Source organism: Mobula birostris, chromosome 13, assembly GCF_030028105.1.
Source record: "Mobula birostris isolate sMobBir1 chromosome 13, sMobBir1.hap1, whole genome shotgun sequence".
NCBI classification, from domain to species: Eukaryota; Metazoa; Chordata; class Chondrichthyes; order Myliobatiformes; family Myliobatidae; genus Mobula; species Mobula birostris.
The window spans coordinates 108,517,102-108,526,856 of NC_092382.1; the positions used below are offsets into that span (position 1 = coordinate 108,517,102).

General features: G+C 46.4%; 1 protein-coding gene across 2 annotated transcripts in view; it reads right to left on the reverse strand.

Annotated features, from left to right (window-relative positions):
* The window catches only part of LOC140207310 (uncharacterized), a 54,430-nt gene extending 45,988 nt beyond the window's left edge, over positions 1 to 8,442 (reverse strand). Inside the window, exons 1-2 of one of the 2 annotated variants that reach the window (XM_072275813.1) lie at positions 8,243 to 8,442; positions 2,029 to 2,170 (exon numbers count right to left, since the gene is read on the reverse strand). The gene's annotated coding sequence lies outside the window, so the exon portion shown is untranslated. The remainder of the gene's footprint in view (positions 1 to 2,028; positions 2,171 to 8,242) is intronic. The other variant, XM_072275814.1, reaches the window with a different exon arrangement.
* Positions 8,443 to 9,755: the final 1,313 nt, after the last annotated feature.

Consider the following 9,755-nt stretch of genomic DNA (forward strand, 5'->3'; position numbering starts at 1 on the left):
CTCTGCAGCGTGTTTACTTTTTTACAAGGACAGTTACAGACACAGAGAAACACACGCTCAGACTCAAGATGGGTTCCGTCAATTAAAGACACCAGCGAGGGGGTTCCGGTGACGTCATCGTCCAAAATGGCAGCTTGAATGAACAGCTACTCCGGAAAAAATAACGCATATATTGCCGCATTCATTCATCAAATATAAGATCTTCCGAAAATATCTGAATTGATAAGGGGGGCAAGAATGGGGAAAAGAATGGAGATAAAAAAGGAATCAGTGCGGAGCCTATGGACGGGAGAGGTACAACACGTGTCTCTACTACTCGAACGCGTGCTCGCCAGGCTGACGATGGGCCTCGTTCAGGTGAAGCGGCGAACATGATAAAACCTCTGGAAGAGATACGGGGATTACAAAGAGATGTAAACGAGCAACTCAATGATATCAAGTCACAGCTTGACACCGTCAATCAAAAAATAGCGGTGCCCGAGACTCGAATTGAGAAGGTGATGTGATGGGGCGATGTGTAGATTCACTCTGAGTCTGACCCCGGGAGTGTGTCATGAGACGGTGTGGAGGAAGCTTCACTCTGTCTGACCCGGTGAGTGTGTAATGGGACGGTGGGGAGGGAGCTTCACTCACTTCTGACACCGGGAGGGTGTGATGGGACGGTGTGGAGGGAGTGTCACGTTGTGTCCGACCCCGGGAGTGTGTGATGAGACGGTGTAGAGGGAGATTCACTCTGCGTTTCACCCCGGGAGTGTGTGATGGGACGGTGTGGAGGGAGATTCACTCTGTGTCTGACCCCGGGAGTGTGTGATGGGACGGTGCGGAGGGAGATTTGCTCTGCGTTTCACCCCGGGAGTGTGTGATGGGACGGTGTGGAGGTAGCTTCACTCTGTATGACACCGGGAGGGTGTGATGAGACGGTGTGGAGGGAGCGTCACGTTGTGTCTGACCCCGGGAGTGTGTGATGAGACGGTGTAGAGGGAGCTTCACTCTGCGTTTCACCCCGGGAGTATGTTACAGGACGGTGTAGAGGGAACTGACTCACTGTCTGATCCGGCAGTGTTTGATGGGACGACGCGCAGTAGCTTTGTTCTGTGTCTGATCCCAGGATGTGTGATGGGACGGTGTGGGCGGAGTTTCACTCTTTTTCACACCGGGAGTGTGTGATGGGATGGTGTGGAGGGAGATTCACTCAGTGTCTGACCCCGCGAGTGTGTGATGGGACGGTGTGGGCGGAATTTCACTCTTTATGACACTGGGAGTGTGTGATGTGACGGTGTGGAGGGAGCTTCAGTCTGTATTACCACGGGAATGTGTGATGGAGCGGTGTTCAGGGAGCTTCACTCTGTGTCCGACCACGGGGGTGTGCGATAGGACAGTGTGGAGGGATTTCCACTCTGTGTCTTTTTTTTTTTTCCCGGGATGTTGTGGTGGGACGGTGTGAAGGGAGCTTCACAATTTGTCTGACCCCTGGAGTGTGTGATGCGTTGGTGTGGGGCAACTTCACTCCGTTTCTGATCCTGTGATTGTGCGATCGGACTGTGTGGAAAAAAAAAGTTTCACTCTGTGTCTGTCCCTGGCAGTGTGTGATGGGAGAGTGTGTGGGGAGATATAATCTGTGTCTGACCCCGGCAGTCTCTGCTGGGACGGAATAGTGGGAGTTTACCTCTGTGTCTGATCCCAGAAGTGTGTAATGGGTCGGTGTAGAGGGGGCTTAACTCTGTGCCTGATCCCGTGATTGTGCGATGGGACAGTGTGGAGGGAGCTTCCCTCTCTGTTTGACCCTGGGAAGGTGTGATGGGACGGTGTAGAGCGAGCTTTACTCTGTGTCCGACCCCGGGTGTATGCAATGGGACGGTGTGGCGGGAGCTTCACTCTGAGTGACCCCTGAAGCGTGTGATAGGACGGTGTGGAAGGAGCTGCACTAGTGTCTGGCCCCGGGAGCGGGTGAAGGGACGTTTTGGAGGGAGCTTCACTCTGTCAGGCCCCGGTAAGTTTGTGGCCATTCTCACGTGGTCTGTCACATACCTCTTCCTCGATTGAGCTAATTTCCAGCAGCTTTGAGCCACCCTTCGAACATTTTTTCTTCGCTCCAGCGTGAGATTTTGCCACCGTGATATGAAATAACAAGCGCCTCTCCTGCTGACCCATCCCTGGCAACACCTCTGTTCTGTAAATGGGGAACAGAGAACAGTGAGTGACGATGTTGGGTTTTGCTGACAGTGAAACTGTGTTCCCACAGGGACCCTTCATGTCGTATCCGATAGTAACGAGTATATTCAGGGAAGACAAATTTACCCTGCAACTATCCATTTTTCGCAGACTTGCTCACTATAGTTAATTGGCCTCATGATTTACACTCAATGTTATGGAACAGCTATTGCCCCTCAACCATCAGGAAGAAGGTCCAGGAGCCTCAAGAGTCTCACAACCAGTTTCAAGAAGATATACTACCCCTCAACGATCTGAAGGGTGGTACAGGAGCCTCAGGACTCACATCACCGTGTTCAGGGACAGTTATTAACCCTCAACCATACAGAAAGGCTGTCTACGAACCTCAGGACTCACACCACCGGGTTCAGGAACAGTTATTACGCAACAAAAATAAGGAAGAAGGTACAGGAGCCTCAGGACCCACACTACCAGGTTTTGGAAAATTATTACCACTCAACCATCAGGATGGGTGCCTAGGAGCCTCAGGACTCAGACATCCAGGTTTCCTAACGGTTGCTACCCCTGAACCATCATGAAGGAGGTAAAAAAGGCTGAGGTCTCAGGCGGTCACCCATCCAAGTACTGACCAGGCCTGAGCCTGCTTAGCTTCGGAGCAGAGGGATCTGGGGTTACATGTCCACTTACTGTAATGGGGGCCCGCAACTCACAGGGAGGAGGGGCTATCCCCACGGCCTGATGTTTCCTCTAGCTGAACCCAGGTTCATCTGGAGACCCCAGCCTTGGAATCACACCTTCGTGGCAGTTTGTATTATTATTCGCCATTCTTGGTTCTAATTTGTTCAGGCAGCAGATCGATTAAGCGTTATTCTGCTAATTTCAATGATATATTGACACATGGCTAATGACAAAGTACAATTCATTTCTTTTAATGTCACTGGACTGGTAAATCCAATAAAACGCTGCAAAATTCTATCTAAAATGAATAAAAAAGGCAAGTCCATGTACTATACAGGAAGCTCACTTCAGTGATAAATAGCATGGAAAACTAAAGAGAATGGGCTTCACTAATTTGTTTTTCTCCTCATATAAACCACGACATGAGAGAGGAGTTGTTATTCTTATTTCAAGCAAGCTAAATTTCGAAAAAGTATCCGAAATGGAATATAAGGAGGGCAGATATATTCTGGTAAGGGGGAATATAGATGGAAATTCAGATACCCCGTTGAATACAAAAGCGCACCCAGGAAGTGATAATTAGTTTCTTTCATAAAATTGCTAATATATTGGAACGGAAACAGAGGGTCTCCTGATATGTGGAGGAGACTTAAATCTACAATTACAACCAAAGTTAGATTCTTCCGATATAAAACCCTATGAAACAAAATTGTTATATAGGAGAGTTAATACACTTTTTGAGAAAGTTGATTTAATAGATATATGGAGGGACCTTTTCCCCGACAAAAGGGATTACATTCAATATTCTGTCCCACTTTTTGTATACACAAGTACAGACTACTCAATGTGTCAGTGCGTGGCCAAGTGGTTGAGGCGTCGGTCTAGTGAACTGAAGGTCACTGGTTCGATCCTCAGCTGTGGCAGCGTGTTGTGTCTTTGAGCAAGGCACTTAACCACACGGTGCTCTGCGGCGACACCGGTGCCAAGCTGTATCGGCCCTAATGCCCTTCCCTTGGACAACATCGGTGGCTTGGGGAGGGGAGGCTTGCAGCATGGACAACTGCCGGTTGTCTTTGTTAGGAGAAAATTAGAATTCGAACTTTTGACCCGCAATTTGACTGTAAGAAAAGGTAGGGCCCGTTACTATCATTTGATTTGAGTTAATTAAGATGGTACCCTTCTGCTTCTTGTGTAATCGGATTCTGTTGGTGGATTGATTTTTTTTTTTCTGTTATGGAAGCGTGTATGGCGTACAGCTCCGGGATTGTGCTACCAAAGATTTTTTTTAATGTTTTTTTCGGTCAGTGTTTTTTTTATTTTTGGTTTAGTTAGCAGGGGTTCCAAAAAATATATTATTAGCATTTTTCCCTCTTATTATTGGTATACTGTTTAGCTTGGTTAATTAGTTATCTGATAGTTTAAATCTTGTTGTATATATTGATATGTTGATTTGACTATTGTAATGTGTTTTTTGTTGATTTTCAATAATAATTAATCAAAAGACTTATAAATAAATAAATAAACAATTAGAAAGTAGGAGCATGTATTTTGGGTGTGTACCTCAAGAGTGGGAAAATAGATAAATATTTAATGAATATACTGCTGGTGGTTGGGGAAAAAAAAAGACCATTAACAGGAAATCGTTATCACAGGAAGCCCAACTTTAAATGTATTGATGGAAACTACAATGGACATTTACAAAATGGGGAACATAGCAGCATCTGTTAATCATAAGTTGGAACAGTATGATACATACTGGGGAAAATGGTTTAACTACATAACACCTCATAGGCCTGATTTTATTCTCAGAAGTGAATTAATATGTTGTAATAGAAATGATCACTCCGTACTTGCAGTTAGCTTTCTTCTTTCACTTGTTCTTTCTCTCCTTTCCTTTCGATAAGTGTATACCTCAGATAAACATTATTTGGAGATTTATGACAAATATGATTGTTGTTGTTGTTCGTCCATCGTACGTCGATGAGGACCTCGACACCATTATTGATGGTGTCGAGACTAGCTCGTCACTTTGATTTAAGTGAGGGAGAGTTGCGCAGCGTCAGCCACACTCTCTCTTCCCAATTCCCATCTGGATCCAGTGGCAAGACAGAGTCGAGACGGCTGGAGATGGGACTAGGCGCAGTGGATGACCAGGACGTCTTCTGTGTTTTGTCCTGCTCTACACGTTCCACGACCCTTGCAGAGACCGCCTTCTTGACCGTTGGACCTTCCATTGGTCTCGTCCGCTCAATCCACCGGAGTCTGTCTTCACATGCTGGGATAGACAGCTCCCTATCTCACCGAGGGTTTGAGACCCGTCGGCTACCCTCACCTGGTTTAGCCAATTTTCGAAGCCGTTGCCCGGGGTGTGGCCTCTGTCGCATGCAAACAGCTACGGGGAGCCACAGGTGAGAGCTGAGTGCCAGGTGGGGACCAAAGGTGGACTAACCGCCTTGAAAAGGACGCGACATGTTTCCCCACCAGAGGTGCTACCCCTCCCTGACACCCCATACACCCCACCAATATGATTACATGATATACAAACCCCATTTCCAGAAAAATTGGGATATTTTCCAAAATGCAATAAGAAACAAAAATCTGTGATATGTTAATTCACGCGAACCTTTATTTAACTGAAAAAAGTACAAAGAAACTATTTTTAATAGTTTTACTGACCAACTTACTTTTAATTTGTAAACATACACAAATTTCGAATTTAATGGCTGCAACACACTCAACAAAAGTTGGGACAGAGGCATGTTTACCATTGTGTTACATCACTTTCCTTTTAATAACACTTTTTAATCGTTTTGGAACTGAGGATACTAATTGTAGTAGATTTGCAATTGGAAATTTTGACCATTCTTGCTTGATATAAGACTTCAGCAGCTCAACAATCCGTGGTCTCCGTTGTCTGATTCTCCTCTTCATGATGCGCCATACATTTTCAATAGGAGATAGATCTGGACTGGCAGCAGGCCAGTCAAGCACACGCACTCTGTGACTACAAAGCCACGCTGTTATAACCCGTGCCGAATGTGGTCTGGCATTGTCCTGCTGAAATAAGCATGGACGTCCCGGATGATACGTCGCCTTGATGGTAACGTACGTGTCCCTAAAATCCTAATATACGCCTCAGAGTCAATGGTACCTTCACATACATGCAACTCACCCATCCGTGGGCACTTATGCACCCCCATACCATCACAGATGCTGGCTTTTGCGCATTTCGCTGATAATAATCTGGATGGTCGTTTTCAACTTTGGCACGGAGAACCCGACGCCCGTTTTTTTTCCGAAAACTAGCTGAAATGTAGACTCATCTGACCACAGCACACGTTTCCACAGTCTTTTGGTCCATCTGAGATGAGCTCGGGCCCAGAGAACTCGCCAGCATTTCTGCATAGAGTTGATGTTTGGCTTCCTCCTTGCGTAATACAGTTTCAAGTTGCATTTCTGGATGCAGCGACGGACTGTGTTGAGCGACAATGGTTTTCTGAAGTACTCCCGAGCCCAGGTGGCTATAATTGTCACAGTAGCATGACGGTTTCTTAGGCAGTGCCGCCTGAGGGCTCGAAGATCACGCGGATTCAACAGTGGTTTCCGACCTTGCCCTTTACACACTGAGATGTCTCTGAATTCTCTGCATCTTTTCACAATATTATGTACTGTAGATGTTGAAAGACCAAAATTCTCTTCAATCTTGCGTTGAGAAATGTTCCTTTTCAACTGACTAACAAGTCTCTCAGGAATTTTGGCACAAAGGGGTGAGCCACGACCCATCCTTGCTTGCAAAGACTGAGCCTTTGATGGACGCTACTTTTATACCCAGTCATGATACCTGACCTGCTACCAATTAGCCTGCTTAATGTGGAGTCTTCCAAACCGGTGTTACTTGAATAGTCTGTGAATTTCCAATCTTATTTTGACTCTGTCTCAACTTCTGTTGAGTGTGTTGCAACCATCAAATTCTAAATGTGTGTATATTTACAAAATACAATTAAGTTGGTCAGTAAAACTATTAACAATCTTTCCTTTGTACTTTTGTCAGTTAAATAAAGGTTCACGTGAATTAACATACCAAAGATGTTTGTTTTTATTGCATTTTGGAATTATCCAAACTTTTCTGGAAATAGAGTTTGTATATGTACAGTATTTGAAATACATCTTATGGAAATATTTGATGATGAAGTTCTATAAAAAATACAAAAAATGTTGAAGGTGAAAAAAGAATGGCTTCTACAACAGGAGGATGATCCAAAACACACCTCAAAATCCACAACGGACTACTTCAAGAGGCGCACGATGAAGGATTTACCATGGCTTTCACAGTCCACCGAACTCAACATCATCCAAAATCTGTGGATAGACCTCAAAAGCGCAATGCATGCAAGACGGCCCAAGAATTTCACAGAACTAGAAACCTTTTGCAATGTAGACTGGGCGAAAATCCCCCAAACAAGAATTGAAAGACTTTTAGCTGCCTGCAGAAAGCGTTTAGACGCTACCACATTTGCCAAAGCGCCTGTTACAAAGTACTGACAATACAGGGTGCCCAAAAGTTTGCTTCGGGCCCTCTTCTTTTCTGTTATTTTGAAACATTAAAAACAATAGAATTAAAAAAAAGTAATCTTGCTTAAAATATTAAAGAACTGTGGCATCTTTAACATGATGCCTTTTGGAAATCAGGTCATCTTTTACTCGCTTATCTATTCACAGTAACAGGAATTTTGAGCAGGGGTGCCCAAACTTTGCATACCGCTGTGTATGCATCAGGACCTCCGGCTGCTCACTCACCCACTTAAGAATCATTGAGAGGGAATGGTGTGCTGAGAGAAGAGGAAGGAAGGGGAGGAGAGTGGAGGCGACAGAACGGCTGTTCAGCTTGCAGCCGTTGGAGCAGAACGTGTGAGTCGCCATTTTCGTCCACCCTGTTTCTGACTGGAAGCTGTTTAAACACCAAAATCACCTAACTATGACTTTCAGTCAGGCACAGAGTAAATCTCCCTCCACACCGACCCATCGCACACACCCGGGGTAAGACACAGAATTAAGCTCCCTCCACTCCGTCACCTCACACACTCCTAGGATCAGGCACTGAATGAAGCTCCCTCCACACCGTCCCATCACACACTCCCGAGGTCAGACACAGTGTGAAGCTCCCTCCACACTGTACCATCACACGTTCCCAGGGGTCGGATACAGAGTGCAGCTCTCTCCTCACCGTGCCAAAACCCACTCCCTTGCTTAGATAAACAGTGAAGCTCACAACGTATTATCCCATCACTCTCCCGCGGTCAGATAATTGAAGTACACCCGCACCATCGCAGCAAACTCTACTGAAGTCAGAAAATGTGCACAGTCCCCACCCTCTGCCGCTCTCCCCACTCACCAATACCCAGCACTTCGGCGTTCCAGTAGTCTCGAACTGTGTGTGTCTCTCGGAAATGGTGTCTGTGTGTGTGTGACCGGATGCTGTGCTGCGTGAAGGGGAAGGGAAAGGAAGGGGAGGAGAGAGGAGGCCAGGGAAGGGGTTGTGAGATTGCAGATACTGATGCAAATGGAGTGGAACCACGTGACCGGCCTGTGCATGCAGAGCTTGGAGAGGCTCAGAGCCTGGCGATAGATATTCGGTGGAAGGGGTAGGTGCAGCAACACACATCATTTCTCCCTTAGACTTCCCACAATTGCCGCTGAGCACAGAGAGGCAGGCGCGAGGGGCGGTGGCCGAGATTTGAAGAGTTTTACTGGATGGAGCTTGTCACGGTGAAGGGCTGGGCGGTAAGGAAGTTAGGGAATGTGTGCAGGTGAGGCAATGGGTCACGGAGAATGGTAGGGTGAAAGGAAGGGAGGCGTGACGGAGACGAAAGAGGTGTAGTGGAGGGAGTATGTGACGGGGACGAGGAGTAGTGCAGGAGAGGGAGAGTTTGACGGATTCGGGGAGGGATTTTAGCGAGGGAGGATACAGTGCATACAGGAAGGGGTGTTTCCGTGTTACTGTGAAAGGCCTGACTCTGCGTCGCTATCTTTTGGTGGTGAGGTTCTGCTACGGAACAACGTCTCGTTGTATCGGTGTCACGATGCGGGGCGTGTTCCTGTCACGACAGGGGTTGTGTCAGTGATCTCAGAGCTTGGATACATAGATGGAATTGTGATTTAGAGGCTATTACCGAGACTTGGCTGGCACCAGGGCAGGAATGGATTCTCAATATTCCAGGATTTCAGTGCTCAAAAAAGAATGGGGGTGGGAAAAGATGGAGAGGGGTAGCTTTACTGGTTGTGGATAATATTACAGCTACAGAAAGGGTTGGTGATGTAGCAGAATCAGCATTTGAGTCAGTATGGGACGAATTCAGGAACAGGAAGGGAGCAGTTACTCCATTTGGTTAATTCTATAGCACCTCTGCTCGCAGCAGAGATACCGAGGAGCAGATTGGGAGGCATATTTTGGAAAGGTGCAAAAATCATAAGGCTGTTACCTTGGGAGACTTTAAATTCCCGAATATTGTTTGGCACCTGGTAAGTTCCAATGGTTCAGACGGGACAGAGTCTGTTAAGTGTGTCCAGGACGGATTCCTGTAACAGTATGTCGACCGGCCGACGAGGGTGAATGACATATTAGATCTAGAAGTAAGTGACGAACCGGATTTGCTCACAGATCTCTCAGTGGGTGTGCATCTGGCGGACAGCGACCACCGGTCCGAGGCCTTTAAAGTTATCGTGGAAAGGGATAGAATCAGAGAGGACAAGTATGTTTTTAATTGGGGAAGGGCAAAATATGAGGCTATAAGGCTAGAGATGTGGATGTGAATTGGGAAATGTACTATGGACATTTGGTCGATGATTAGGGATACCTTTCAGGATGTTAGCGACAAATTTGTCCCGGTGAGGAAGATAAAGAATGG